We start from the raw sequence: 17,876 nt of genomic DNA, 5'->3' as shown, positions 1-17,876 counted from the left end.
TAGCCTCACTGGCACATGTGGGAGTCAAAATCCTAAGACAATGCTCATGTTCCTGACCTCTGGTATCGGGCCCTTTATAATGTCCTTCCCTTGAGTGTGGGTAGGGCTGGTGAGTCTGATGGGATGTCACTCCTGGGAAAAGGTGAAGAGATTTTCTAGATACAGTTAAAGTTCCCAATTAGTTGAGCCTGAGTTCATCCAAAGGTAGATTATTCTGAGTGGGCCTGACTTAATCAGGTAGGAGTTTTTAAAAGGAATTGGACCTTTCCTGAAGAGAAAAATGCTCTCTTGTCTTACTTACAGAGGCACCCTGCCTTGCTGGAAATCGCCTATTGAGAGAGGTGGCCTGAAGGAAATGACAGCCTTAGTCCTTCAGCCACAAGAAAATAAAAAGAGGTAAAATGCTGTAAGCCTGAATTCCACTAACCACGTGAATGAGGTTTGGAGAAGACCCTGTGCTCCAGATGAGAACACACCCAGTCAATACCTTGACTGCAGCCTTATGAGACCCTGAGCAGAGAACCCAGCTGAGCTATGCTTGTGAGATTATAAATGTGTGCTATTTTAAGCCTCTAAATCTGTGGTTGTTGGTTATACAATGATAGAAAACTAAAGCAATGTACCTCTTTTTTCATTATCATGCACACATTTTCCTGGGGTCTCACCAGTCTTCATGAGAAAGACCTGATTGAAATTTTACAGTCTAAGTTGAAAGGTTTAGAGCTTGGGATGCTGTTGTGGATTCAAACCATTTGCTTCTTGTTCCATATGATCGGTTCTGGACCTCAAACCAATTTCCCAGCCACCTCCACTGTTCCTATTCCCCTCTAACATTATGGAGGAATCCTCTAAGACTCACAATTTCCTAGTATGTGTCTCCTTCTTACACTGGCAAACAGAAGGGAAGTGATGCTCAATGCCCATTGGAGATGAGAGGAAAGGTAGGAGGTGCCTTGGACTTACTTCATCTTCATAAAAGAAAGGCCTATAATTTTTCAATCCCAACATTAGTAATGCAGTGGGCAATATTAGCCTCTATAGTTACTTCTAGCTTACTTATTTAGAAAGTAATATAAACTGAGGTACCATGCTCTTTCTTTCTGATTCTTATAATGTTGGCTTTCTCATTCCATTAAAATGTATTAGGAAAACAGGGAGAATCCTGAAGGGTATGCTTTCTAAGGCTGGCTAGATAGGCCTTGCCATTCATTAGCTCCTTCCAGAACTTATTTTGGTCATTGCTGATTTGTCTAATCTCAGTGATCCCACTTTACAAAATTTCTTCAGCCTTAAGGTAAAGTTGCATTCTTTTTGTCTAGAGATACAGATATTGTGATATCTTTCCTCCAATGATTTCTACACTGAGGGTCTATTCTAAAATGACAGCCTGTCTTGTCTAGGAGCCAACCTTCTTTCAAATGTGTGCTAATGTGTCATATGTAGTATATTCTATGCTTTCCAATATTTCTCTGCATTTTAAGTTACCGAAACATTAGATTCTAGTAACACTACCTGTATTAGTTAGAGTTCTCCAGAAAAACAGAACCAATGAGAGAGAGAGATGCACAAGGAAATTTATTACAGGAATTGGCTTATGTGTGAACCAGGAAAAAGATGGTATAATTCTGTCTAAGTCCCAAGGCCTGAGAAACTAGGGGCAGGGGGCGGTGATGATAAAAGTCCCAGAGTCAAAAAAGGCCCAAGAACCAGCTCTCTGATGCCTAAGGGCAGGAGAAAAAAAGATGTCCCAGCTCAAAAAAAAAGTAAATTCTCCCTTCCTTTCTTTGTATCTGTTCTATTCAGGCCTTCCCCAAGGAACTGATTGATGCCCGCCCACCCACATTGGTGAGAAGAGCTCTCTTTACTCAGTCTCCTGAATCAAATGCTAATCTTTTCCAGAAACACCCTCAGAAATAATGTTTTATCAACTATCTGGGCAACCGTTAGGCCAGTCAGGTTGATATAAAATTAATTATCACATGATTCTAGTGTGTTTAGTCCATAGTTCCTTTGGCACTCGCTCTACTTTATCCCCCAAATTCTGCACTTTGAACATAACCTAGCGTTACTTATTCTGTTGTTCTCCCCAAAGCCAGATTCCGTGTTTGCTGGGATTCATCCACCAGTGCCACCATGCTGTTCCTGTTTTGTGTTTTGTTTTGTTTTGTTTTCTATCTTTCAATTTTCTTTAACATTTCCCCAAGGAATTTCTCACTCTTCATGAAATTTCATCCTTAGTATCTCCTATGAAAATTTAACTAAAATATTTTGAATAAATGCACATAAGAAAGCATCACACTGTTCTTAAAATTTACATTCCTCCATCAGCTCTTCTGGGCTACATTTGTCACCATATTATTCCTCTGGGAAGAAGAGAATATTGCTAATATAGGTGCTTTACTGGATCTTGTCTCCTTCTGGAGCTCATTCTGCTAAATCCTAATGTGACATGGTGACATGCGACTCACTCATTTCTATATTGTACTTTGTTGGGAGAATAATTATTAGTGAAACTGTCCAGAATTTAATGATATTAACAAACTGACAGTAACCAAAGGGGAGGGAGAAGGGGATAATGGAGGGAAAAGGAGAAAGTGGTTTTTTTTTCTATTTTTTTAATTTATTTAATTCTTATTCAAGTACAGTTTTCTGTTTTATATTCCCTGCCCTGCTGCCCCAAGTGCTCCCCACCTCCCTCTCATTTCCGCCCCCCCACCTTAATTATTACCCATGTGTCCTTTATACTTGTTCATGTGAGTCCCTCCCCTTGTCCCCTATGATTCTCTCCCCTCTCCTCTCTGGACCCGGTCAGCCTGTTCCATATTTCAGTGTCATTGGTCATATTTTGCTTGCTTGTTTGTTTTGTTGTTTAGATTCCTGTTAAAGGTGAGATCATATGGTATTTGTCTTTCACCTCCTGGCTTATTTCGCTCAACATAATGCTCTCCAGTTCCATCCATGATGTTGCAAAAGGTAGGAGCTCCTTCTTCCTTTCTGCAGCATAGAATTCCGTTGTGTAAATGTACCATAGCTTTTTGATCCAGTCATTTACTGATGGGCATCTTGGTTGCTTCCAACTCTTGGCTATTGTAAATTGTCCTGCTATGAACATCGGGGTGCATAGGTTCTTTTGGATTGGTGTTTCAGGGTTCTTGGGATATACTCCTAATAGTGGAATTGCTGGGTCAAAAGGCACGTTCATTTTTAGTTTTCTGAGAAAATTCCATACTGTTTTCCATAGTGGTTGTACCAGTCTGCAATCCCACCAACAGTGAACTAGGGTCTCCTTTTCCCCACAACCTCTCCAGCACTTGTTGTTTGTTTCTTTGTTTATGATAGCCATTCTGACTGGTGTAAAGTGGTATCTCATTGTGGTTTTAATTTGCATCTCTCTGATAGGTAGCGATAGTGAGCATCTTTTCATGTGTCTCTGGATCCTCTGTATGTCCAAGGAGAAAGTGTTTTCAGATACATGGATAAAGGACACATGGACAAAACCAAAGGAAGGTAGAATGAAGGGTGGGAGGTGGGGGTGGCTGAGGTGAGAGGAAGTGGTGAGGGGAAAATGGAGACAGCTGTACTTGAACAATAATAAATTATATATATAAATAAATAAATAAAACATAGCCTTCACAATTATAGCTGTGTCATCCTATCCTGCAATATTTAAAAGGGATGTTGGTCCAATTTATCACCAGAAAGGAGGAAATACAGTTGTATTCATAGCCAAATGCTCCAAGAGTCAACTGCAATATATTGGTTTAATGGTTGCATCATATTTCCTTTTCACCTTGAATGGAAATCCTGAATGTCCCACCTGCCCCATTGCTCACCTAGCTTTCTCTGTTCTGCTCTGAATCCCAGGGTACCAGTTACATCCCATGGCTGGTTAGCAATATCTGCTCATCCTGGTCTTCAGCGTTGGAGATCAACACGACAAACCTCTTTTCTATCATTACATAACTTTAAATGCAATATAATTGCAGCCACAGTGAAAAACAGTGTAGAGTTACCTCAAAAAAATTAAAAATGGATCTGCTTTAGTACCCAGTGTTTCCACTTCTGGAAATTTATCAGAAGAAACACAAAACACTAATTTGAAACAATAAAGATACCCTTATGTTCACTGCAGCAATATTTACAATCGCCAAGATTTAGAACGGCCCACATACCCATCAGTAGATGAGTGAATAAAACAACCATGGGACATGTACACAATGGAAAACTACTTGGCCATAAAAAGAAGAAAATTTTACCCTTTGTGACAGCATGAGCGAACTCAGAGAACATTATATACTGAGTAAAATAAGCCACCCAGAGAAAGACAAATACCATATGATTTCACTCATATGTGGAATCTAATGAACTAACAAGCAAAACTGAGACAGACTCATAGAGAGCAGGCTGACAGCAGTTGCTGGTGAAGGGTTGGGTTAGAGGGTAGAAGGATCAAGCAAAAAAGAAAAAGGACTCATGGACACAGACGACAGTGTGGTGATTGTGGTTGGCATGGGTGGAGGTTGAAGAGTGTATAAGAGGAATAAATGGTAATGGAAAAATACAATAGAAATAAAATACAATGTCATTTTATATATTAACTATTTCACAAGGTGTTACATAAATTATCTGTACCCACAAGAGTTTAAGTATGGAAGGAATTAAAGGTTAAAATGGATAAAGCCACGATTACCCCCAAACCTCCTATTGTCCTATGTATACTTAAGTAGGGAATCTAAAGCATGGGAAAAGAAGTCTTCCCAGAACAGGTAAGACGGCAGGAATGGCAAACACTCCCTGGGTGTCTCCACACAGGACACGGCTCCTAAGCAGTGACTGCAGGGTATGTCCACCCAGCATCTGCAGCACCGTCCACTCCAGTCACATGCTAGACCATAACTGTTAGAGCACATTTAAACAAAACCTCAAGTGCAAAAAGAGACTTATATAAGTGGTTTTTGCCATGGGGAACATCTTTGAAATTTGCAGAGACAATTCCCAGATGGGTTGTCTGTAGATGCAATCCGGACCGGGGCTGTCTGTCACCTCCAGCTAGGAGACAGTCTGGCAGCACACAAAAGAGCACGGAGAGAAAAGGAAGAGGGAAGCCGTCAATGCAGCTCTTATTAAGTGACCATCATTTTCATCTACTTCACCTGTATTTAAAAGGTCTTCCTTGTTTTGGTTTGTGACTATTGTGCACAGAAAAGTGTAAATTCCTCTGGGAGATATTGCATCTGTTCAAATGGAGAACTACATGTGCCCCTTGAATTTTGTGCGAAATAAAAAATGTGTGAGAAATATTTTGGAAAAACACTGAATTCACTATGTAATTAAAGAGTTAGGTAAAATACATTACCATCAACTGTTAGCAGATATCATTTGGAAAGTTTAACCCAAGCCAAAACAATTTATCAGATCAATAGGGAAAAAATACCCAAAAAGATTGTGAAAGGACGGTAGCACATACAGTTTATAGACAAGGAAACTACACCCAGAGAAGATTACATTGACGGTAGTGCCAGGATTAGAATATGTCATTTGCTTCCTTGCTACTTGCTACTTGCTACTTGCTAAAATATCATATATTGATACTTCCAATTCTTTGACATCAAACAGTCAAACAATTTGTTGCTTATCAATAGCTAGCTGTTGCATTTTGCAGTCATTTTGCAATGGTGTTTGCAAAAATGTATTCAGAATATAAAATGAACAGTCATAGATCTAGTTGTACTTTCTCAAACCGGCAATCCTCAGATTCGTATAAGCAGTTCAGTCAAGCACCAACTCAAAATCAATCACTCTGTAGAAAAGGACGTGGAAGTTCTGTATGTGCCAGGCACTAGGCATAAAGCGAAAAGACCCAGAGCCTGCCCTTAGCAAGAAACTTACACTCACATACAGGGCCTGGCACAGATAATGCCCCTCTATACTACATAAAAATCTTTCATCACAAAATCATAAATGTGTAATTCTGTCACATAACACTATCATACTCAAGCACACCCTATGACATTTTAGGAGAAATGTTCAAATCGCTGTTCATCTTGTGTGAGACATTCACGTACCCTACCAGCCACACTCAATGCCATTACTTCTGCCAGTCCCTGTACATCTCTCCCCCGGTGCTTAAACTATTATCAGGGCTAGGAGTATACATATAGCAGGATCCCAATAAAGAAAGAGGTTGTTATTTTTTTAATTTTTCTTTCAATTTGTGTAAAATATCTGCAATTATTTTCCACTGTCAATTAAGTCTGCAATTTCAAAACATCATGTATTCAAAGACTCAAACTGACACTAAAGGGCCTAAGTGTAAAGGGACTCTATCTTTGCTGATTATTCCTAATCTTCCTGACTTAATATTGGAGTGGCCTGAGGCTCAGTCTTCCGACATTTTCCTTCCTATCTACATTCATTTCCTTAGTGATCTCACTCAATCTCATGGCTTTAAATTCCATCTATATGCTGACAATTTTAAAATTTATAACTCCAGCCTAGAACTTTCCCCTCAACTCCATATTCATATATCTACCTGCCTGCTTGACATCTTCACTTCCATGTCCACAAAACAATGTCCAACATTACTTCCAAAACCTTGGCCTTGATATGCTTTCCTCTTCCTGCAGATGTACCCATTTTGGTAAATGGCAAGTCCATTTTTTCAGTTGCTCTAGTCCAACCTTGAAGTCACTCTGAGATCCTTTCTTTCTCTTCTACCCCACAAATGTTCCAGAAACCCTGGTTCCACTTTAAAAACCTAGCCTTAACGCCAGTCACCTGTCAGCACCTCCCCTGCTGCTACTGTGGTTCTCGTCGCCATCAGCTCCTGGCTAGATCGTCACTGTAGCCTGCTAGCTAGCCTCCCCGGTTGACTATCTGTAATCTGTTATTCAGAGCAGCAGCCAAAGTGACCATTCTCCTCCTCTACTCCAATCCCTCCTGTGGTTTTCCATCTCACTCAGGTTTAAACAAAGTCTTCACAATTACCTTTATGGCCTCACTTCCCACAGTGGCTGTCCCTCTCTTCATTTTCTCTCTGCCCTCCTCCGCTCCTGCTGCCTGGGTCATTGGACACCAGTGGCTGGAGCACTCCGAGTAGGACGCTTTGGGGCCTTTGCACCTGCGCTCTCTCAGCTGTTGCTCTAGATTCATTTACTTCCTTTAGTTCTTCACTCAAGTGAAAATTTCCCTGGCCACCTTATCTAAAATTGCAAACCATCCACCAAAACACACACACACACACACACACACACACGCACACACATGTTCACACTTCTATCACCATTCCCTCCTTTAGTTTTCTTCTTAATAAATATTTCACTTATTGTCTTTCTTTTTTTGTGTGACTCCTCTAGTAGATGCTAGGGGTCAGCAAACTACAGGCCACACACCAAACCTGGTTCCACTTGTTTTTCTAAGTTTCATTTAGTACCACCCCACCTATTTTTATGTATTGTCTATGGTTGCTTTCATATTTGTTATATTTTATATATATTATATAAATATGTTTTTGTATTTAAGTATTTATTATATAGTCCTTTGTAGAAAAGCATGCCAACCTTTGTGAATGTAAGCTTCAGAAGACCATGGGTTTTTGTTCATTTTATTCTTTTCTTTGTCACTATACTCACAGAGTCATGCCTAGCCATATTAGATATTCAATAAGAATTTGTTGTCTAGTGAGTAAATGAATGAATGAAATATAGCTGGTTACATATACTTTAAAGAACTTGGTAAGAAACTGAGGTTGAATTGGGCTTCTATATGACAGGGGATCTATGGCAGACATTTTGGAGGGTTTTATCGAAGTTCTTTTTGTTGTTTTTTCAGCTAAAAAGGGCATATTCTTTGTATCATTCACTCAAAGGTAATGGTGGTTATCTTCTAGTATTGACTTTACATAAAATGTAAAACAACTGGTAGAGATACTGTTATTATGCCAATTATATTGTTACAGAATCACACCTATAAATAGGGCCATTAAACAAGCCCTTGAGAGCAGTTTTGTAGGACTGAACTTGCCTTAAGGTGCCAAATGAAATCATCTGCGTGACCTTTTCAGACCTGTTTGCGTCTTGTTACCCACCAAGTGAGAGACAAGAGCTAAACCCTTTTGAATGCAAGACTGTAGTAGGTGTTGGTCGTTTGAGTAGAGCAAACAAAATATAGGGCCCTCTTTGTCTTATACTTTTAGACAACAAAATGACCTTTTGCTTACAATGAAAAGATAAGGTTGAGAGTATTTTGTTTGTTCTCCGGTGACGCTAGAGGTTTCAGTAGTTAAACTGAGAGCAATGCCTTCTTTTTCTCTAGGGGAATCATTCAGAGAGGAATTGGCCCATAAGACTCTTTTCCTTAGAGGGAGGGGTTGAGGTTCTTTCCCCTCTTTTTATGTGACACCTCAATACTCCATTCAAAAAACTCCATTCTGGGTTAGAGTGATTGATGACAAAAATGACAAAACCTTGAGCAATCTGTTAGCTTGAGCTGAAAAATGTACTCAGCTATCTGCCTTAAACATTTTAAAGTGTAACTCACTAGCTATAGTAAAGGCTGTCGAGCTAAGATTTGGGATTAATTGTTCACTGTTCAACATGATTTGTGAGTAATTGCAGAACCATGGCAATTAAATTGTACTTTCTACAAAACAGGCAGCCCACATTTAGAGAGACCCGCATTTTTGCAGATTAGCAGATCTCTGTAATCTATTTGGATGTATAGGTGACATCTCTCTTTGAGTCTTCAAGACCCTGGGACCTCTGGGATATGTGCAGTGTCATAAACTTGAATGATGAAAAAGAAGCAGAGCTCCTTCAGCCTCTAATTGGAACCACTCGATGCGGCAAAGGAACTGAGCAACTCTTTATTATTCCGTTTAATGCAGTTTTTTTCCACATTTACAAATCATTCATCAGTATCATCTGAAAATGAAAAATGATAAGCACAGAGATATTGGCATAATACATGTGGTTTGTTACCTAAGAGCTGGTGTGGGGGCACAAAAGTATTAGGGATGAAGTCATACCCTGGAGAGGATACAAAAGGGAACTCACTGCTCAGTTCTGGCCGAATTCCCAGGATTTGGCCAGTGTAGTCTCCCAGAATCGGTGACCGTGTGTTCTGACACGGTTGTAAAATACTTTCAGAGGAACATAAAGTTTTTATAAGACTAGTAAAAAATGGCTTCTGTGCCTGGAGGGGGGGGGGGTTAATATTAGTTCGTGTTGGCTCATTTGAGGATAGCAGGGGTTGAAATAGGTAAATGAAGGCACAAAGCTTCAAGCTCCCCACTAGCCACTGCTCAGCATAAATAGCAGCTTCTAGGCAGGTGCAGCTGCTCAAACCCAGAGGCTCCGACAAAACCCTACGTGGCTAGATTGCAGCACAGATCTTTGCTGGTTTATCTAAGCCGTGGGCCTCATGCGCTTTTTTCTTCCGACTGTCCTACTCTCCTCATTTTCTCATTACGATGATAGGATTCTTTCTCTGATAGGTTTTCAGGTTTCAAGTATCATGGATCTAGAATAGCCTAATGTAATATGTCAGTGAGGTTTAGAGACCTTCCCCCCAAAATGGGCACGTTAGGATGCTCAACCCGTAGGCTGTCAGAAACTATTTTAAGAGCCCTGTTTCATCAAGTGAATTCAGTTAGTTAAATTGAGTTTGGAGTATTTTCTCCTCTTTGTGATGAACAGAGAATGATTATCATAGCTGTGATACTCCTGACTTCCTCTTTGTACAAGCAGAGTAGTCGTTCTGGGCTTGAAGTTTATTAGAGCTTTAAGCTGTCAGGTTATTACTGTCAGTTTCAAGAAAAGAAAGAGTTACTGATGTAAAATTAATTTATTGAATGGAATTGTTTTGCCCTCAGGGAATAACATCACCATTTAATTTAATTTCCCCATCATATTGTCTCATTTGCAGAGGAAAGAATAACTTTTCTTTTTAACAAAATAAAGTGCATTATGCTGAATGGTGTACTTTATCCTTACAGGTTTTACTTTCTAGATCATCAGTTGTCATAACAACATGATATATTGTGCAATAATGCTTGCTTGCTAAATTTGGGGAAACATTACTGATTTAGATATTTACTTAGAAGAAAATGTTAGGAGGATTTTATAATATTTATAAAAGTTTTTCTCTGGTTACATTTTCTATCAGTTTTACTATGGACTAATTCTATACAAAATATATTTTAAAGTATATTTAAATATTTACATATCTTTAAAAAGCCATGAGGTCACAAATGTCCTTGTCTCTGCTGGTATTCTCAGTGTTTGCTCAAACATACAGCTGTGTCCCCCTGGGGTTCAGAGCACAGGTGCCTGGCCCAGTGGGGGGACTAGAAGGACAGAGACACAGACACCAGAGAAGGAGCCTCATATGTGGTTGGCTCTTCAGGGAGAAGCCTGCAGAAGTCCTTGAGGCAAAGGTTGGGTCTTTAAAAAACTACTACTCTCTTGATGCCTGAAACACTAAGAATCCTTTTGAGTTCTTTTCTCAAAGGAAATTTCTTTGCAGACAGTAGTTAAGCAATATACTAGAAAGTTCTGTCATGTATGTGTGTATATATACATATACATACATATACATATACATACATATACATATACATATACATACATATATATATATATATATATATATATATATATATACACACACACACACACACATGGCTAAACCCAGGAAAATAAATAAACTATGCTAGTGATAACATGGAATCCTCAAGGACTGCATCTTACTCTTTGTGTGTTTTCTATTTAAACAGCATAGTCTCAAATCTTGTTTCTTCTGCCTCAAAATGAGTCATATTGGAAAATCAATATTCATTCAACAAACATTTTTTCAACATTTATTATGTGTGATGCATAATATTTACCTCTGCAGGTTGTAAAAAGATTCAGAGAGTTCAGTTTCTAACCTTACAGAGTTTGCAGTAATGTAAGCAGAATATTACAATTACAACCAAAATCTCTGATAGAGAATAGCACCTAGAAACAGAGCAGATGCCCAGGGGTATATGCACAGGTACAGCTTCACTAGTTGTTAAAGTACCGTGTACTTCCAAATGCACGGGTGACTACACGTTGCCCCAACACCCCAACCTACCAGCCCCTCTTCAAGGACCTTCATTTATTAAACTCTTCCTCTGGCAACAATGGGCCCATGATGGGCCCTGCCTCGTTGAAGGAACTCGTTCTGATTGATGAGGATCTAAATGGGACCCGTTTTCAAATATTTTGAGTATCATCTCTGGTAAAAAATACTGTTAGAGATGTAAATGTTTGGAGCATATGAAACTGCCATGTTTGTCATTCAAGGGCAGTCACATAACAGCAGGTTCGTATGGTTCAATCTATACAAACTGGGTGTAATGGATATTCAGAGGAGAGAGTGATCACATCCTGTTGTTTGAAAAAGCATCTGAATCATGAGTTGGTGGCCCTCAAATTTCAGCGTGCATCAAAATCACCTGTGATGCTTGTGCAGCCTCTGCTCCCAGCAGGGCTCGGCTGGGGCGGAAGAATTCCCATTTCTAACTTTGTTTCCAGATGTTGCCGTTGCTCATCCTGGAATCACTGAGACCCCAGTTGTCTTACATTATTCCTGGGAGAAAGTGTTTTTATTATGTAGTTCTTATAAACCAATAAGGAAAAGATGAGTCTCTCAATTTAAAAAATTGCAAAGATGCTAAATTGGAAATCACAAAGGGGGAATACAAATGAACAATTAATATAAAAAGTCAAAATCACTAGTTATCAAAGACAGGTACATTAAGGAAATAAAGTAGCACTTGAGTATTCAATAACCAGGATGGGAAAATATTAATAATACTCAATGTTAAGGAAATTAAAGAGAAACGAATGCTCTCATACACTGCTAGTGGAATTATAAATTGCTAAAACCTTTCTGAAAGGTAATTTGGCAGCATGTATCAAAATCTCTATAATTCTTATGCTCTTTGCTCAAATGGTTCTATCTCTGGAAATTAATGCCAAGTCTCATCAGAGCTGTACACAAAGATTTATATATAAATGTTCATCAGAGCATTATTTGTAATAAAAATGAAGAGTAACCAAACTAAATATTTAACACATAAAAGCCATACGGTAAAATATTATAAATAATCAGGAAAACTTCACTTATAATAAAACTTACCAAATGCTTATCAGTTGAGAGATGATCAAATATAATTGTGGTTTTCCCATAATATAGAACTCTAAGCAAGCATTCAGAAAGAACATACTGTTGAAGATTGTGACCTAGAGCAGGGGTGTCAAACTCATTTCCAACCAGGGGCCATGTCAGCCTGACAGTTGCCTTCAAAGGGCCGAAATAATTTTAGGACTGTATAAATGTAACTACTCCTTAACTATTAAGGAGTTCAAATTACATTTGGCCCTTTTGAAGGCAACTGCAAGGCTGATGTGGTTCCCGGTGAAGATGAGTTTGAAACCCCTGGCCTAGAGGAATGCTCCTTGTCTGATGTTCAGTAAAAAAATAAAAAATACAAATTATGTACAATGTGACCTCACGTAAAAAAACACACACACACAACTACAGAAAAAGACCAGAAGCAGAGCATTCACATGGTAAGTGTTTGTCTTATTATGAATGACTTTTATTTTATTATGTTAATTTTTCCAATAGCCTTCAGAATTTTTAAATACATACATAATATTCCTTAAAGTGTTTTAAAAGAGTTATTAAAAATAAAACTGTCAGCTTTTTCAATATTAAAGCTTCTTCTCTGAGGCTGTAATTGTTCTCACAGCCATTTATGCTGCTATTTTTTATCTACCATTTAAAAGGCAAAAGTTAAATTTAAAAAAGAAAGGAATGATGCCTTTTTAAATAAGAAGAGAAATGGCTCAGGTGATTTTTAAAAAGTAATTGTTGTTTATAAATAGAAACCCAAACATCGTTTTCCCAGAATAGAGTCCCTTTCCATAAATACCTCTAGGAGGACAGTGGGCTCCCACGGGCTTCAGTGCCTAGTTCTAGCCAGAAGTCCAGAGACACAAAGCCTCTGAGCCTACATGAAAGATTCACACCACAGGTACAGACCTGCACATTTCTCCCTGCCGTCACTCTGGAAAGGAGCAGCCCGGGAACACTAAAAGGGAGTTTAGCTGGAGCAAAGTGGAAGATCGGCTAGTAACAACCTGCCTCCAGGTAGTCGGTGGCCAGTACACCCAGCGTCCCTTCCTTTAGTGAACTGCCCTTCCTACCCCTCATGCCATTCTCCTGGAACTGGAATCTGGTAAACCTGGACACAGGCCCTTGCCCAGGCTGACCAGAGTCTGCTCTCCTAGAACACAGCATGGTCGTAACCAAGCCATTTGGTAGCCCAATGGGACTCTGGGACAGTTGCCACTACTGAGTTTTCTGCACTTGCTCTCATTCTTTATCTTAGCCTTTGTTATATTTTTCTTCAATCCTGGAAGCTACTCCATCTTCCTCCAATAAAATTTTGTTTTTCATTATCAATAGACATTTGTGTCACTTCTAATCCAGAAATGCCACCTAATACGTAGCTGAAACTCAGAGGGTGTGCACAGAAGGAGGAGAAGGAACGGAGGAAGAGAGGAGCAACAACTCTGTTGAAATCTGCCTGCTACCCGTGTTCTCCCTTCGTTTGAGGTGTTAGCACCATCACCACAGCCTTTCAACTAACGGAGTCCTACTCATCTCTGAGATCTTAGTTAACGGTCATTTCCTGAGAGAAATTTTCTGTGTCCGCAGACACAAAGCGAGGTCGTGTCCCCCAAACTTCTCAAAAGCATTAATGATTATTGTAATTAAATTATTCAGTCTATAGTTAAGTATTTAATGTTTGCACACCCTGCTATAGGATACACCCCATGACTCTAAAGAACCATGCCTTTCTTACGTTGCATGTTAGTGTCCTGTCTATTAGTATATATTCCAATTCTTAGCAGAAAGCCTTACAACTACTAGGCAGTCAAACGCCTGTTGAAGGAACAAATGATCTTATGAAATGATGTATGTGAAAACCTTTGAAAAAATAATACAATAGGGTGAAAACATGACATACAGTCGAGTTCCATATTCCATAATGAATGCATCTGTGTTACGTATTTTCTCAATATCACCACACTTCCTGTACATTACTATGAGTCATTGAATGTTAGCAAGCTTAATTGCCTTTCCTTCTGAGGACTGATTTGGAAGAGGATGGTTTCGAAAGTACAGTCTGACAGGTGGCCGTGTCTCTAAGGATAATTAGCAGAGTCTTGGTGTAGGTCTAGCCTTCCAACCCTGAAGACACTTCACATAATGCAAGGTCATATTTTGAACCCATGTGTTTCTAAAAGAATGCACCTTTAAGACAAGTAGCTCCTCCGGAAACTAGATTTTACCCCAATCCATCTTACATAGAACTCTAGAGATAGAGCAGTTGTTGAGGCTGAGTCAGTCTGATTTCTCCCCTATGGTGGAATAGGACAAAGCAGGTGACATATGATGCACCATGGCAGATAGTGACCTGATAATGGGGAATTAATGTTCACACTGGAGAGTAAGGAGAAAGCAAACTGGGAATTATTACCTGAACTGCAAGAGTATTGAATTAATATACCCTGTGTAAGAACAGAATATTTCACAAAAGAAACAAAATCATTAAGGATGCATCTTGCACTTTGGTCATATTCTTCTCCACTCCATTTATGCCACTAGGAAGGCAGTTTTAATATTTGTCTTTGCAACAGAGATACAAATTCACAATGATTTTTACTATAGAAATATTTTTATCTCTCTTCTAATTGTCTTTTGGGGACTCTGTTTACAGGCTTTAAGAGGGTATCTTGAAATAATATGAAAGTTGTGGATGAGAAAAAAATAAGTACAAGCATTCCTTTGAAATGTTCTTAGTAAATTTTAAATTAATTGCCAGGCTGTTAGGTCTCAGAAATCAATTTAAACTATTTAACTTACCATGCAAGAGTGAAATTATTACCAAAAAATAATAAAAGAGGTAAGCTAAAGAATTTTGAAGGCTATATGCAGAAAGCCTTCAGCAGACAGCAGGAAAGAGAATGGCAGGCTTAACATGAGATTAAAAGAATTTTTTCACTGGGGAAAATGCTCACTGAAGAGTACTAAGAAGTCCAATTAAGAACACCACTGTACTCTTATGAATAACTCCACTCTTAAGAGTAGTTGAAATTTAAAAAACTCATTCTAAAGTAAGAGTTCTAACCAGCTCATACTAGCTGATCTTGACCTGCTTGCGAGCTTTGAGATAGACAGATGATTGATAGATGATAGATAGTCTTATTATCAAGGAAGTTTACATCAGAGGTGCTAGACTTTATCTCTTCCATTTCAAATGTTTCAGCATTCCCACATACACGCAAATAAACATAACCTTCCCCCCCCCCGACATTGCTTCTTCCACAAAATAAAAGTACCCTTGTCCTAGCATAGCTTTGGTATCTTGGATTGAGCACAAAAGAGTAGACATGTAGAAAAAAATCTGTAGATTTTTCAGGCAATGAATGAAGTCTTGACATGGTTCATGCAAATGTAAACTAATATCAAATGTTCTTGTTGAACATCAACTTAGACCATGGGGCAGAATCTCTGTCACACCCAATCTTTGTGTTTCCAGCTGTAACAATGGGTAGAAAGTGTAAGTTTAATAAATATCTGGATTGTTTGATGGGAGTAGAGTCCCTTTTTATTCTTTACATACTAAATATTCTTTGGGTCTAATCCTTGCACTTGGAAATCAAAAGTGAAGCAGTACTTCTAGTTTAGGTATCTTTTCAATTAAATTCAATTCATTGATACCTTACAACTATTTATTAATTTATTTTTGTTATGTTAAACTGGGTTACTGTGTGTTAGATAAGACCAAGCACCTTATCCCTTAGTTCCTCTTACTACTCATCCATCCTTCATTAGTGGAATATAAATAAAGCATTTATCTAATTGAGCATACACATCTCTCTTTTTCTCTTTCATGTACATATAAAACAGTAGATATATATGTTATATATATATATAGATAGATAGATATAGTGTGTGTGTGTATATATACTTTTGTTAATCTATCTAAATATCTGTTAAAAATCTAACCTATGTATTTTTTCTGTCCATCTATTTGAGAAGAATTATACAAAGAATCTTTTGAGAAAAGTTGTGAAAATAAATTTTAAGTAAATAGTTTCTTACCCCACCTACACAGGCTTACACACTAATCCTCTCACACCCACAATCACACTCACACACACTTTTTTTTCTTATTTGAAGCAGCCACCACAGCTGTCAGTGCCTCAGGGGCTTTAAACATCAATCAGTTTCACAGCTGGAGGCAGAGTGATCTACAGCAATAAAGCTTAAAGTGCTTCCTTTTCTGATATAATTTGATTCTTCCATTAGAGCACACATTTTTTTTTTAAGATACAGCAAATGTTCTCTGTCCATGCCAGGGCAAATAAATAGTTACCTTAAAGAGAAAGAAGGCATTACTCTCTAGTTAGGATGCTGTGTGGAAAAAATCCATTCAATACTGCCTACTTTCGCTCTGCTGAGTTTTTCACTTTTGTCTCTAGCATTTGCTTCTCTCCTGCATCCTCAGGGCTGCCGGTGACTTCGGTTCTGTTGTTCTGGGAGTGCATTCTGGTAGCTATAATTAAACAGATGACAGTGGCTTCGCTGAATATGTTTGTGGGTTTCTAATCCCATAGAATTCAATGGAATACAGAAAGGTGCTATGACAATCATTGTCATCCCCCCACCCCCCAAAGTGCTTAAGTCAGAAAGCTTCTCCATCAACTGGAAATCACTACCTAAATCACCAGTTTTAAATGATCTTAACCAGATTTATCTCTTTTCTTGCTGCTGTCTCTCTGATAAGTTCACTGATACTGTTATTCTTTAGGCTTATAGGGTTTTTTTTTATTTTAAAAGTACTAGAAAAGGTAGAAGTAATCTGAATTCCATTCAAGTTTGACAAAGATAATTGTGAAGAATTAGTTGTTGTCAATAAGGATGTGCATTCAAAGATTAATGCAGAATATGGGCCAGAATCTAGCTGTGGACTACGGCATTATGCTTTTGCTCCTGTCTAAAGAGGCAGATTGAATACTTGGGTTTGTTTTGTTTGCCTGGCTTTTTTCAAAAAGGATGAAATTCTGGCAACAAAAACCCAGATATTTTTAACTAGATGAGCAGTCACATTTTAACTCGAAGGCTGCCAGCCCCGCTCACCTGCTGCTGCCTGCACGCCCTCTCCAGCTGTTGGCAGCAACGCTGCTGCCCCCCGGGCCGCCCTCCTAGTGGCTCAGCCAGAGCTGCCCCTTTCTCCGTGCTCTCGTTCAAGCTTGATCATCTCTCAGAAGTTGTTAGGTGAATCTTGATTCCGTCTGACTATCATAGTTCGATTGCAAGGATCTATATAGCCAGTTTATACCAAAATTTATAATAATGAAATCTGAAACTATTAAAGCTAAAAGCATCCCTAGAAATCCCTAGCCCAACAATATACCTCCACCCCACCCCTTTTACAGGTGAAGAAGATGAGGCTCGAGGATACCCAGGTAGTTATCTATCAAACTGAAATTTAGACTAACATTGTCTCGATCTCTATTGCTATGGATTGAATTGGGTGCACAAGCCCTCCTCTCAGAAAGTTCATCTTTTGAAGCCCTAACCCCCGAGGTGGCTATATTTGGATAGAGTGAGGTAATTAAGTTTAAACGAGGTCATAGTGGTGAGGCCCTAATCTGGTAGGACCAATCATTTATATAAAAAGAAAAAGACATCCAAGTTCTCTCTCTTCACCATGTCAGGACCTAGAGAGAAGGACCTAGAGATATTGCCAAGCCAGAAAATGAGCTCTC

The sequence above is a fragment of the Sturnira hondurensis genome, unplaced genomic scaffold (genome assembly GCF_014824575.4).
Source record: "Sturnira hondurensis isolate 20B ecotype Veracruz unplaced genomic scaffold, ASM1482457v3 Scaffold0011291, whole genome shotgun sequence".
Lineage (NCBI taxonomy): Eukaryota > Metazoa > Chordata > Mammalia > Chiroptera > Phyllostomidae > Sturnira > Sturnira hondurensis.
This window is presented reverse-complemented; position numbering follows the sequence as displayed.